Genomic DNA, 14,631 nt, shown 5'->3' on the forward strand with positions numbered 1-14,631 from the left:
TCAAAGAGATATGACCATAGTTAGGAAAGAACAGATGAGTTCTGGGGAGCAATAGGCAGTACTCATGGATTCATTCCACAGGTGTTTATGGGCATGTGCCATGTGCCAGGAAAAACAGCAGTGGATTACACTGTGAGCTGGTTGCATCTGATGTCTCCAGGATGTCTGTATTAGCTGTATAATTTCAGGACATGAACTCTTTTTAATAACTACACTAATAAAAGAAAAACATGCAAATTGACCATACCTTCGCTATGCCTTAAGCCACACCCACCAGCCAATCAGAGCGACTATATACAAATTAACCCAACCAAGATGGTGGCTGGCAGCCATGGAGCTGGAGCACGCGGGAGGCTTGGTTGCCCCAATGATAGAAGAAGCCAAGCTTCCCGGCTCTGAGCTCCACTCAAAGCAACAAAGTTTCAATTATAGAAGATAAATAAACCCCAGATACCTGCTTTCAGCCGGCTGTGGCCACGGAGCTGGAGCGAGCAGGAGGCTTCCCTCCCACCCATCCTGGCTGGCTCTGAGCTCCTCTCAAGGCTACAAAGTTTCAATTATAGAAGGTAAATAAATCCCAGAATAAAAAAAAGAAAAAAAGGAGAGGCTGGGAGCTTATGTCACGGGGGGGAGGGGGGGGGCTTTGCCAGCCTGAAAACGGCCCTCAGCCCCTCACCCAGACTGGCCAGGCACCCCAGTGGGGACCCCCACCCTGAAGGGGGTGTGACCAGCCTGCAAAAACCCATCAGCCCCTCACCCAGGCTGGCCAGGCACCCAAGCGGGACCCCCACCCTGATCCAGGACACCCTTCAGGGCAAACCAGCCAGCTCCCACCCATGCACCAGGCCTCTATCCTATATAATAAAAGGGTAATATGCAAATTGACCCTAACAGCAGAACGACTGGGAATGACTGGTCATTATGACACACACTGACCACCAGGGGGCAGACGCTCAATGCAGGAGCTGCCCCCTGGTGGTCAGTGTGCTCCCACAGGGGGAGCTCTGCTCAGCCACAAGCCAGGCTGACGGCTGCCAGTACAGCGGTGGTGGTGGGAGCCTCTCCTGCCTCCTCAGCAGCGCTAAGGATGTCCGACTGCAGCTTAGTCCTGCTCCCTGATGGCAAGTGGACATCCCCCGAGGGCTGCCGGGCTGCCATAGGGATGTCTGACTTCCAGCTTGGGCCTGATCCCCCAGGGAGCGGACCTAAACCAGCAGGTGGACATCCTCCAAGGGGTCCCAGGCTGCAAGAGGACATAGGCCGGGCTGAGGGACCCCCCCCCTCCGCGAGTGCACAAATTTTTGTGCACCGGGCCTCTATTGTGTGTGTGTGTATATATATTAAGCAAAGTGTCCCCTCGGGAGTTCGACCGGGAGACTGGACGTTTGATCACTCACTATGATGTGTGATGACCTCCAGGGGTTGGCACAGGATGAAGGAAGGCCCCAGTTGGCAGCCAGCAGCCAGGGAAGGGAGGCCCCAGCTGGTAGCTAGAAGGCCCGGATCAGCCCTGATCACCAGCCAGGCCTAGGGACCCTACTATGTATGTATATGTTTTGGTTGATTTTAGAGAGAGGGGAAGGGAGAGGGAGAGAGAGAAAAAAAAACATCAATTAGAGACAGAAATATGGATCAGCTGCCTCTTGCATGCCCCCTACTGGGGGTGGAGCCCTCAACCCCAGCATGTGCCCTCACCAGGAATTGAACCAGAGACCACTATTGCATGGGACAACATTCAACCACACTGGCCAGAGTTCAGGACATGAAGTCTTAAGTGACCTCAGATGTTATGAAAAGTAGGAAATGAATTGCTTAGGATGTTTTTGTTGGTAAGTAATAGAAAACTCCATTCAAACTGGCATTAATTAGAAAGTTAATTCCTTGGCTCACATAACTGAAAAGCACAGAAATTATATAGACTTTAGGGATGGTTTGAGTAGGGCTCTGGCTCCAATGTAGCTGTTCTTTTAACTTGTTCTTCCTCCAAGGGTCAGCTTTATTTCCAAGATGACTTCCCTCTTGGTAATTCTCATGGTTAATTTTATGTGTAAACCTAACTGGCCATGGGGTGCCCACATTAAATATTATTCCTGGATGTATCTGTGATGATGTTCCTAGATAGGACTAGCATTTCAACTGGTGGACTCAGGAAAGTAGCTCACCCTCCTCATGTGGGTGGGCATCATCCAATCTATTGAGGGTATGAATAGAACAAAAGGCAGAAAAGGGAGGGATTTGCCTCGTTTTTCCTGCTTTACTGATTGAGTTGGACATTTCATCTCATCTTCTCCTGCCCTCAGACTAGGATGTACACCATCAGCTCCCTTGGTTCACAGGCCTTCAGACTCAAACTGAATTACACCACTGGTTTTCCTGGGGCTCCAGCTTGCAGAGGGCAGAGCATGGGACTGCTTTGGCCTCCAAAATCTCATGAGCCAATTTCTCATAATAAATTTCCACATATATATACATGGAAATTTTATATATAAACACATAGTACATCATATAAATGATCACACACACACAAACACATAGAGTCTGTTTTATACTAACATTGTTATATTGGTTATGGTTCTCTGAAGAACTGTAATACAGAGACAGAAATGGAAGCGATAGTTAGGAGTTCACATTCCCATACCAGGTCATCCAGAAAAATAGAGAGAGTTTCCCAAGCAATGCCCTAAAGTCACCAGCCCTCTTTTCTGCATTAAATACAGTAGATAAAATGTTGACTGATTTAGGTCTATCAGGGTCCATGCCTGAACCTGGTAATCCCAGGCATCTGCACAGCTGCTCTCCCAGGGGTGGGATAAACACTAAGAGAGAACCTCTACAGTGAACCTAAGCATTCATCTCCAATATCCAGAATTAGGAACAAGATTTTCCAAATGTTTCCTCTTAGGCAGAGAACTGGTAAGTTGCAGAAGAAAGCATACATTAGTCGTTCACAAAAATCTCAGATTATGCAGGAGAGTTAAGATGAATTCACTATTTCCTATTCTCTTTCATGTGTCACAGGGCCGGGATGGTTCAGTAACTGCCCAATTCTTGTCCCTCGTCCTCTTCCTTCCCCATCATTGTTCTCAATAACATTTCCCTGGACAGTCTTTGAAAAATACAAGTTGCAATGTCTACTTTTGACAACTTCAAAGGGTTTGCCAAGATCATAGCTCCTTTTAATGAGTTCCTGTCCCTCATTCACAGGTCCCAATATTTCAACAAAGTGACCTTGACAAGTTGGCCACAGATGGCTGGTCCAAACAGTAGTGCCTAATCCAAAGGCAGCAATCTTTTGACAAGCCTATTAGATGGTCTAGCATAAGAGCTCAGGGCCACGGGGATCCCCTGCACTGAATGGTGACTAACTGAGGCAGATCCTCTCAGGAAATTTAGATATAAGACACACGTCAAGAGATCTGCTAACAATTTAGCTGGCCACTCTTTCATGGAAGCTGGTGGAAGACACAACACGCCTGGTCAGACTTACTACTCACAGCACAGCAAGCAGTATGAGCTTCATATTTACCTTAGTTCCCCTTGTTCCTCACCCATCTAGGTCTCAGATGAGTGGCACAGAGCAGCCATGTGATGCAGTAGGTTTCCATCACAACTAAGGAACCTCCAATTGAAGAAAACTAAATATTTTTAAGTGGGTTACTAGTAAACCTGCCCTACCTTTACCCCTAAAAGAAACATTGTTGTACTGAACAGCCAATACAGCTGCCCTCTGTTCTGGGGGGAGGCACTACCAGTTTTCCAAGTCGGCTTGCTATGCAAAAATCCATGAAAAGACAGTCCAGAACAAAGGCTCTCAACGTCTCTGCTCGCAAGATGTGCAGAGATACAAGAGACACATGAAGAATTGTCTCCCAACAATAGAAAGTTGTGGAAACCAAGAGACACACAAAGAATGGGCAGCAAGTGCTACGATGAGGCAGCAGAAGTAGAGAGAAAGAAAATAGGAATAAAAACTGTTCACAGCAGCAGGAGACATAAGTAAGAAAGGACACAGCATCATCATGCCAACGGAAGCCTGGTGGTATTTATAAACATGAACTAGAATCATCATCTCCCATCAAAATAGAATCATGCAGCATTTGCTTGGAAGTTGTCAGTGAATGTGGGCAACAACCCACTTTGAGGATCATTTCGTTTAAAAGTGGAAATTTCTCACAGTTTCACTAAGGTACCCCTCATCAGAGTTAAGTAAGTTAAGCTAGAATCTCGGGCTGTGTCACACTTACGGGTTTTGTGGGAGATTGTTATCTTGTGGAAAGCGATTCACTTGCAGGTGATTCACCTCAGATAGCTAAGCATTGGGAAGCTCTATCACAGTCACAATTTATGTTAAAGAAATTGATTTTGCACTGTTTTTAGCTTCCTGCATTTTATCTCTCACTTTGCATCTTAATCTAACCTGCTTCCCTAGACAAGAGGTATTACTGTTATTTTTCACTGGTAATAACAGCTAGATGATTCTAGATACATCCTTGTTAAAAAGTCAGCACAACAATTACCTCAAAGGGGAATACATATTTATTTTAGACACTAACTTGGCCTCTGTTTTCTATTTGTCTAGTTATGGTTAGTTCATTGTACGTTATTGCCAAACACACAAATATCTCACATTTTTAGCATTATGTGTACACCCCCCACAGGCCTCTTGTTACCACCTCTTATTTGAATGGCATTAAGTATTGTATTCACTCCAACAACAACAAAACAAAAAGAAAACTTCCTGTTCATTGATAATTAGATGTTTTGCTTCATTTGGATTTCCTCCAACAATCTTCTGTTCAGATTCAGCTCTTATAATTAATTATCCTCTTGCTGAACAACTGAAAAGTGAAGTCTGACCAAAGTACATCTCATCCCACACAGATGTCCTAGTTACTCCACAAAAGGTTAATTAATCATAAGAGGTGCTTTAGAGCAGGAGGTGCTGGAAGAAATTCAGACCTAGTTTCTGGCAACATAGAAAAACCACCATCATGCCCGTTGCTATTGAGCTCACACTGAGAGAGCCATTTCAATGGAACAAAAATCCAACTGCACAAAATAGCTGGTGGGTATGATATCATGCCTCAGATAATGGAGTGTGCCTCGTCCCAGTCACTGATGATTCAGAATCCCAGTCTGCCTGCGAGGGAAGGTCAGCCCTGCTTATCCTCATTTAACAGAGATTCCTGAAACTCCCAAATCACAACACTGGCAGAAGCAGTCGTCGTTGTGCTCTTCTCTTTGGCTGTGTGCCATTTTATTATGTGAATGAACCCTCCTCTCCAGCCAAAACAGTCTATATACACAATCTTCCAAGTACACCTTCCACTTCCCCAAACTGTGGTTTTAGTCGTGCTAATCCTCCCAGGCCAGGAATAGCCGTGCCTTCTTCCACTGTCTAGCCAAAGCCTATAATTCAGTCAGGAGCCAATTCAGATGCCTCCTCCTCATAAACCTACCCCTAGAGCATCCCAACCCTCAGGAGGTGTTTCTTCTTTTGACCTAGGAGCAGCTGTGGTGGGAACCCAGTCCCAGGCCACAGAAAGGATACGCAATATTGGCTCTATGAAATGTATACGTTTGAGTAAGTTGCTTAACTCTTGTGACCCTCAACTTTCTGTTCAATAAAATGGGAAGAATAACAACCACGCTGTGGGCTTTATCATGGAGATTAAATAGAACAAGGTATATGAAAATATTTTATTGCTTCTCAGCACATATATCTTTGATTACTTGATACTTGACCATTCTCATATTTTTCTTTGTTTGTTTTCCTTCCCTTTAACAGAAGATGTGATGGAAGGTCCCCTGGGTGGTCCTTAAGATAGTAATTGTCATCCAAATAGCCATCCTTAGGAGAGTAGAATTGTTCCATTTTCCAAGGAACATGGATTTCATCAATGTGTGTCTTAAAGATCCATGAGAAGACATTTCCTGACTCTGGAAAGTGTCGGGAAGCAGAGAAGGAAAAAAGGTCAGGACTCTAAGACCAAGAATCTGAACCCCTGGAAGTGGCTATGAATTGAACAGGGAGAGAGTCTGCCATAATGGATCGTGCTGCCAGAGGTAGTAGCATCTGTAGGACACGATCTCAATTCTGGCTCCCCTCAACCAGGCAAGATGTCCTTCTGCTACCAGCATACTCTCCTGGACAGTGAGAGAGAAAGCATATGGATTTCCAAGGCCCTTTGGGAGTCAGAAGAGAGGGCTCCATACTCTGGAGATGGAAGGGAAGTGATGCTGTTGGTGAGAGCCATAAACTGTCTCATCGTATCTCATAAACTATTAGCATGCTCTTCTCCCCTACTAGCCTCTGTGAACTAATTTTGAATGTTTCATATTTTCTTTAGGACATACTCAGAGCTCAGTGTGAGCTCAGTTGATTCTAGTTTATTTCCAGGGGCCTTATTTGATGAGCCACTTTTCTCTTTCCTCGGTCTTTCATCACTTGTCTATTGTTTAGCCATGATTTAAGCCATATTAAAGTAGATTCTAAATCAATGTTGAGTCTAGATCAGCGGTCGCCAACCTTTTGGATCTCACGGACCACCAATGGTCCACGGACCAAAGGCTGGCGAATGCTGGTCTAGATGGTTGATGTTTTCTCCTTGTTGAATCATTCACTCCATTTCTCTTGGAAGCACTCACTGAAACATGAAATTAATGAGCCTGAGGGAAGGAGAAAATGAGAAGGGAGAAGAAAGAGGTTGGGATATGTGGCTGTGTATTGGGAGCCAAAAGAGCAATTTGTCTTTCAAGAATAAAAGTATGTGATAAAGAGATGGCAGTTCTAGTTCATGGTGGCAGCAAGGTGGCAACACTGCTTCCAGAGAGAATCAGACCTGCCCAGCCTCCTGTCCACCACTTACTTCTCATTTGGAAGTCAGTATAGGAAAGACTTCCCTCCTGTCTAAGATGTCAACCTGTGAAACCTACTGATTGAAATAAACAACAGTTACATTCAAAGCACCTTTATACATGGGTTTGAATCTCTTTTCAAGCATGAGTGTGCCTAGACTTCAGAGATGACAGGGTGCTTATCAATTATCTTTATTTTAAAAATCCAAAACTGAGTCAGTAAAGTCAAATATCAAGATCAGCCAAATAGAACTGAAACCCAATTTCATCCTTTATATATGTAATTATTATAATTATTATCACTCAACAGCATTTCTGATGCTGATACAGCCCACTGTGCAAAATTCAGGCAACACCTAAAATGCAGCCAGGGAGACAATGTTGAATGAAAAATAACTCTAAAACCACAGCACTCCCAGTTTTTCGAAGCCTTAAAATAAATCCCAAATATATTCATAATGTAAATAAATCACAGAATCCAAGGTACAAAATTATTTCCACAGTTGCTCCAATAAACATCAGAAAAGGCGTGGCCAACTCCTGACTATTCAGGCTCCTGTTGCACAAAAGAAGAGCTTTTTAAAATAATAATCCTTTCTGTCCTTCTGTAGGGCTAATAAGCAGGCATTATTGGGTTCTAAAAAGAACATGTTTACTTTCAAGTCTTCTCAAAACTCAATGGTTATATTTACTCACTTTCTCAATTAGCAGGTGTTTGAAGGCCTGAAAAATGTCTCACTGCTCTAATGTTGTCATCAATGACATAAACACACATATAGAGATAGGGATGTAAAGAGGTATACAAATGGACAAATATCTTGTCTCGCTCCCTAACTAGATGGTTAAGCCACTTGTGATCCTAACTGCAACTAGAGTCTTCCTGCATTTCCCAGGTAGATTACTATGGTTTGTTAATGGAGAGGCCTTCATAAATGCATGTTGATTGATGACTCAATATGAATCTATGAGCTAATTCTGAATAATGAGCTTGAGAAATCATTCTGAAAGGACAAAAGCAATGTTCTAAAATACAGAGGCAGCCCTGGCCGGTTTGGCTCAGTGGATAGAGCGTCGGCCTGCAGACTGAAGGGTCCCAGGTTCGATTCTGGTCAAGGGCATGTATCTCAGTTGCAAGCTCGGTCCCCGGCCCTGGTAAAGGCATGTGTGAAGGCAACCAATCGATGTGTCTCTCTCACATCAATGTTTCTCTCTCTGTGTCTCTCTCTCCCTTCCACTCTCTCTAAAAATCAATGGGAAAATATCCTCAGGTGAGGATTAACAAAAAAGTACAAATAATAAAAATAAATAAAATACAGAGGCAGTAAAAAGACTGTGGTTTCCAGGGGATGGGGGCCAGGAAAGGGAAGGGAAGAATTATGAATAGGTGGAGCTCAGAAGATTTTTAGGTCAGCAAAATTCCTCTGTATGATGCTATAATAATGGATACATGTCATTGTACATGTGTCCAAACCCATAGAATATACAACACCAAGAGCGAATGAACCTTAATGTAAACTCTAGACCAGTGATGGCGAACCTATGACATGTGTGTCAGAAGTGAGACACACTCATTTTTTTGGTTGATTTTTCTTTGTTAAATGGCATTTAAATATATAAAATAAATATCAAAAATATAAGTCTTTGTTTTACTATGGTTGCAAATATCAGAAAATTTCTAGATGTGACATGGCACCAGAGTTAAGTTAGGGTTTTTCAAAATGCTGACACGCCAAGCTCAAAAGGTTCACCATCACTGTTCTAGACGCTGGGTGATAATGATGTGTCAGTGTTTATTCTTCATTTGTAACAAATGTCCCACTCTGGTGGGGATGTTGATAATGGGAGAGCCTATGCATGTGTGGGGACAGGGAGTAAATGGGAAATCTCTGTAACTTCCTCTCAATTTTACTAGGAACCTAATATTGCTCTAGAAAATAAAATATAGTTTTAAAAAGCACTCCTTCGAAGTTTGTGCAAAGACAGGAAGGCCTGCAGTACTCAGGGAATGCTACCCAGCAGGGGCAGTGCTTTCAAAAGCAGGGAGGCAGGTGGAATGGGAGGCAAGAGAAAAACACCACTGTGAAGAGGTGAGATAGCAACAACATGCTCCACAATGTAGGTTGTAGCTGCCCCCGACCCCCCAGGAATTTCAAGTGGTATCATGTCTCTGTATTTGGTAGCAAAGAAATCTGGGTTCAGGTCCTAACTCTGTCTCTTGCCAGTTGGGTGTGCTTGAACAAATTACTAAATCTCTCTAATCCTCAAACTCCTCATCTATAAAATAGGTGGAATAGCAGCTTTGTCATGAGAATGGAAATATGCTAATTCACTCAAAGTGCACTGACATGATTTGAACGTTGGAGTAATTTAATTTCTTTGCTTTTCTGACTTCCTTCTCTACCAAGGCATAGTTTTTCCATAAAAGCACAGGCTGGATAGATCACTAAATGCCCCCACATGTCTCTGACACAGAGGGTCTCAACTTTTAAAAATCCATATACCCCCTTGATCATACAAAGGTTCACTTTCCCACACTCCCTGTTGAAATGTATAGCTTTGACCCCTAAAATAGGTTGAAAAATTAAAAAGGCAAATAATACATGAATATCCCCCAAATCTCTCTCTCCAAACCACAGTGAACACTATGGACGGAGCCATGTCTGCATGTGGTAAGTGTGGGTGTGCTTCAGAGTGAAATTTTCATTTGCTGCTCCCCGGTTACTTAGCCCCTGCCGTAAGAATCGGATTATTCCCCAAAGTCGAAGACAAGCCAAGTCAGCTGTTTTGTTTGAAAGACCAAGATACAACCTATAGCCCCACATGGAAAACTGGGGAAAGAAGCAATTGTTTGGGTGGCTAAATCATCACTGAAGTTCTTACCCTAATCCAACGCAGGTTCTCACCACCTGGTTGCTTTTCAAAAAGAAATGCAAATGGTATATCTATTTGCTCAGTGATTTGTCAGTAAGCCAGCTTGCTTGGTGCATTGGGCTATGCGGCCCGGCATCAGGAAGGGCAGGGAGGAAGTGAGACAGACACCTTTCAGGCTTTCTTCCCTTCTTACTCTGTCTGCATCTGGCAGGAATCCACAGGACTCATCCAAACACATTGCCCAAAGGGAGTCATGCGGCTCGGGGTGCCTGTGGCCTCGTACAGGGTTAAGCAATGGCAGGAGAACATTTCCACAATTATCTGTCAGTCTGTGACAGAAAGGAGGAGCTGGCAACGTATGTACAGCATACCTCCATAGAAGTCGCCATGGGGCCTGTGGGGAGACTTTGGGGAAATGTTTTGGAAAAAATATGTGGTATGCAAAATAATTTTAATAGATATAAACTAGAATCAAATCAAAATCTCTACAGCCTACCTATAACTGGATATCCCAGGTTACCTCTTTCATATTTTGCAATTTCATTTTCTTGATATAAGCTACATTCTTCTAATTTGGTTTGGACCAATGCCAATCTCATATACTGCCCCCCCCCCCCACACACACACACACACACACACACAGCCCAATTCAAAGAGACTAAAAAGTATTTTATAGTCATGAAATCTAGGCTACAGTAGATATCAGACATCTCAGGGTAACCTTCTAGGATTGAATGTTCTTCTACTGAAATATACCCTTTTGACACACATAGGTCATTCTCTGGCAAAGAAAGCAGAGCTTAGCAACTGCTTTATCAGAAGAACTCACAGGCAAATTTCTAGCAAAGCTAACCCATCCTCATGCTTGGCAACACAATATACCCAGACACCCACACAGACATGTACACACACACACACTGCAATTCTGCTCTATCAGCCTCTAGTCCTTCCTGCCTGGGTCTGGGAGAAACAGACTAAACATGCTTACCCTTTCTGTACTCAGAAGAACATAATTTGAACCCCAGTCTCACCTTTATTCTGTTTTATTGAGCCATTCTTCCAGAAGTAAAATCCACTTGTGGGGGAGGGGGTTGGGGAAGGACGTTGGAGAAGGGGAGGGTATGGGGGAATAAATGGTGATAGAAGGAGATTTGACTTGGGGTGGTAAATACAACACAGTGTACAGATGATATGTTGTGGAATTGAGCACCTGAAACCTGTATAATTTGGTTAAACAGTGTTGCCCCAATAAATTCAATGAAAAGGGGGAAAAATTTTAATAAATATACTGAAAAAAAGGAAGAAAATCTACTTGGACGGGGAAAGTGTGGAGCAATATCTAGAAATAGATACTGTGGTAAATGAACACAGAGCCTTTGACCTGAATTAAAGGCAGCAACGAGCAAAACTGGGAGAGAGACTGGCTCCTGCTCTCAGCCGTGTCTGGCTGTCATCTCTCCCTGCTTAGTGCTAAGGATACAAGACAACCAGACAGACCCAGTCTCTGCTCTCACTGAATTTACAGAACAGCAGAAACAGACAAGTCAAGAGGCAATTTGGGGACCGTGTGATAAGTGTGAAAAGGGGAGTGAGTAAAGGATGCCCTCGGAGTGCAAAGGGGAATGTCTAACCCTGGAAGGTGGTTAGGAGTTAGCCTGAGGAGGGACAGGAGAGCAGAGGCTGTGGTCGCCCAGCAGGGGTCCCTGTGGTCCCTGGTGACTGAGGAAGTCTCCTGGGGCATGGTGAGAGGTAAAGACAGGGCTAAATATGGATCAGATAACAGAGGCCCTGTGAGGTGGGTAAAGGTATAGGGAGTCAGAGAGTACTTTAAGCAGGGGAGTGGCAGGATCAGGCTTGCTGTTTAGAAAGAGCACTTTGTGGGCAGTAGAGAGAAGGCTTGGAGAGAAGTAGTTAGAAGTAGGGGCAATTAGTAGTCAACACAATATACCCAGCCTACCTGTAACTGGATATCCCAGGCTACCTCTTTCATGTCCAGGTGCAGTGGGTGGTGGCCTGGCTTCGACTCACCAGTGAAGATGGAGAGAAGTGGAGACTTAAGAAATAATGAGGAGGCCGAATCCCCACCTTCCTTCAAAGGAGTAGGAACGATGCATTGCCGGGGGTTGGGGGGGGGGGGGGGCGCACAGGCATTTTTACCTAATGTTCTTCAAACACAAATTATCATGTTATATGTCCTCTTAGAAAACCACCATTTCTCACTCATCTTCTTCAATGAAATGCTTGATAATTGAAAGACTTTCCAAGTGAATATCACTTATTGTGAACCCAGAAAGGCCGCACAGTCCTGGCCAACATGAGGGCTTCACTTTGCCATCATGCAGCGTGCATTTTCCGCAGGCCCTGCCCGGCCCTCTGCTCTCCTGGCACTCGTTCATCATTCCACTTTCTCAAAGTGGGAGAGTGAGCAAATGGCAATCAATGTTCCCAATAAAAGTTTCAGGAGATAATTACAGTGACGGGAAATGCAGTCATTACAATAGTCATGCTGGGTTTGTTGTGATGCTACTAATCACACCAAGTTTTTTGATTTCATGTAAATTGCAGGTACCTTTACTCCTGTAGGAATCTCTATTAATAGATAATATCATTATGCTAATAGCTGCTTAAAGTATAATTTAAGAGTTTCACGTGATCTAAACTAGATATTTAAAAACACTCTAATAACATAACAGAATGAACCAAAAAATAAATCTTGTCACATTTAAGGAAATTATTTTTAAAGAGAGACACCTGCAATTTATCCATAAAAAAACAGAATTATACTTCTTGGGGCTGAATGATTAAATGTGCACATGGTTGTTGTTGTTGTTTTGTGTATGTGTGTGTGTATTTCAATTATTCAACAAAACAGAAAATCCAACTGCTCCATTATCTGAGCTCTAATTCATTGTTAATCCATGAGTGTTTAATGCATATACACTACAATTATAAAAGGTGCATAGGTATGCCAATATTTATTCATTTATTCAACAAACATTTACTAAACATCTACCCTGTGCCCAACACTATGCTAGGCACTAAAGACCCAAGAAAAGGAAAGAACATTCTCACAGGCCAGAAGGAGCAACTTATATTCAAATATGTATAATATTGCCAAATAAAGACAAATGCAAGGCACTATAATGCTATACAGGAGTATGTCCTTAACTCGACCAGGGAAGTCTTCCTAGAGGAGGTGATATTTTAGGTGGCTCTTAGCAGACAAGTCAAGAGCTTGGCAGACAAATTCAAACAAAGGGGGGATAATCCAGAAACAGAAGACTGTCCAATGGGGCAGAGTCCAGCAGGGATGGTGTGATCGGGGAGCTGCAAGCCTAGAGCACACGGCCCATTAGAGGTCAGGAGAAGATTGCAGGGGGCGTGGTGTGCCATAGGAAGGCCCCTGGAGCAGGGAAGAAGTACGGATAGATCATCTTTGACTTGTTCCTTAGAAAAAGAGAGCCTATGTGACCATGACACCACTTTTATTTAGTCTATCACAGTTAAGGGAGAGTGACCATGTTGTCCAAATCGTGATATGGGGTAAACTATTGGAAAACAAGGGTCTCCTTAGTAATTCAGGAAATATCTCTCTTTTCTCCACCCCCTGGCCTTGCTCATCTTGAGACTCTGGCCTCAGCCTCACTTCCTTAAGAAGTCCTCCTTGACCACTACCCATGACCCACATCCATGCAGAGCTATGTTGGGAGTAGGTCATAGTCTGCACAGGGTTACATGCAGGCTGCTGAAAAGTTACCTTCACCTTTCCTCCATTCTATACACACGCACACACACACTATACATACCACACACACGAGGTATTGAAAAGTCTCAGCTTTGCTAAGGCTTGGTCAGTGTTATCTGAGAGATTCAGCTAATTACCAGGCTTATAGTTTATCCAGTTAACCTTAGCTACACTGTCCTAACTTGCAATCAGGACAACCAAGAAAGTGGTGGCAGAGAGGCGCTGAGGAGGTGAGGGCAACAGATAGCATGAGAGACAGTCAGGGGAGGGGCCATAGTGGAGGGACAGAGGTAGAAGGCAAAGGGGACCCCAGGAAAATGGGGACACTGCAGAGGTGGGGCTAAGACTCACTGAGAACTGTCTTTCTGTGGCACATGCAGACACTGCAGATAGCCAGTGGCCTGACAAAAGAAAAGCCACAGAAGAATCCTGTCTGAATATGGTCTTCTCAGCTTTGTCAGGAAGTAGTACCCTGTTCCAATATCATCACATTTCTGCCACCTGCCTCGCCCTTCAACTCCTTTCCAGCAGTCCTGCCCCCATTGAAGCCTGCTGCTCCCCACAGGGCAGTTTGCAAATGACCTGAAGCGCCACTCCATCAGGGCAGCGCTGGCCGTCCATATTTAGGGATTTTAAGCTTTGCACATAAATCACTCCCTCTGGCTCCTTAATCATGTCTGATAAGTTGCAGTGACTGCATCTCCTGCTCTGACTTCCCTGAAAGGTCCTGCAAGCTAAGCAGGTTCAGCTGAGTCAGTAACTTTGATGGAAAACACAAGAACCACACAGGAAATGCACAGAGTGAGTCAACGGACAGTACACGTCTCTCTGAACCTCCGCTTATCGCTGTCTGGAAGAGGGGCTCCCCTCGTCTGAACCTCGCTCTTTTCTGAATGAGGAAGCCAGCAGTACAGCATGTTCTCCTTTGCCTGTGGAAACTGGAAGTTAGATGAAGGATCAGCTTTAGTACAACTTCCCAACTTCCTTTAAGAAACAGACCACCCTTAGCCGAGCTATAGCAGAACCAATCAAGTGAGTACGGCAGGAGGACTTTGAACCAAACTGGGAAGATTTCTGGACTTCATCAAGATTCTCAGGTCATAACTGCTGGCAATGAGCCTGTGTTCCATCCCTTTGTTTTTCTGAATTTAATGCCG

The sequence above is a fragment of the Myotis daubentonii genome, chromosome 7, assembly GCF_963259705.1.
Source record: "Myotis daubentonii chromosome 7, mMyoDau2.1, whole genome shotgun sequence".
NCBI lineage: Eukaryota > Metazoa > Chordata > Mammalia > Chiroptera > Vespertilionidae > Myotis > Myotis daubentonii.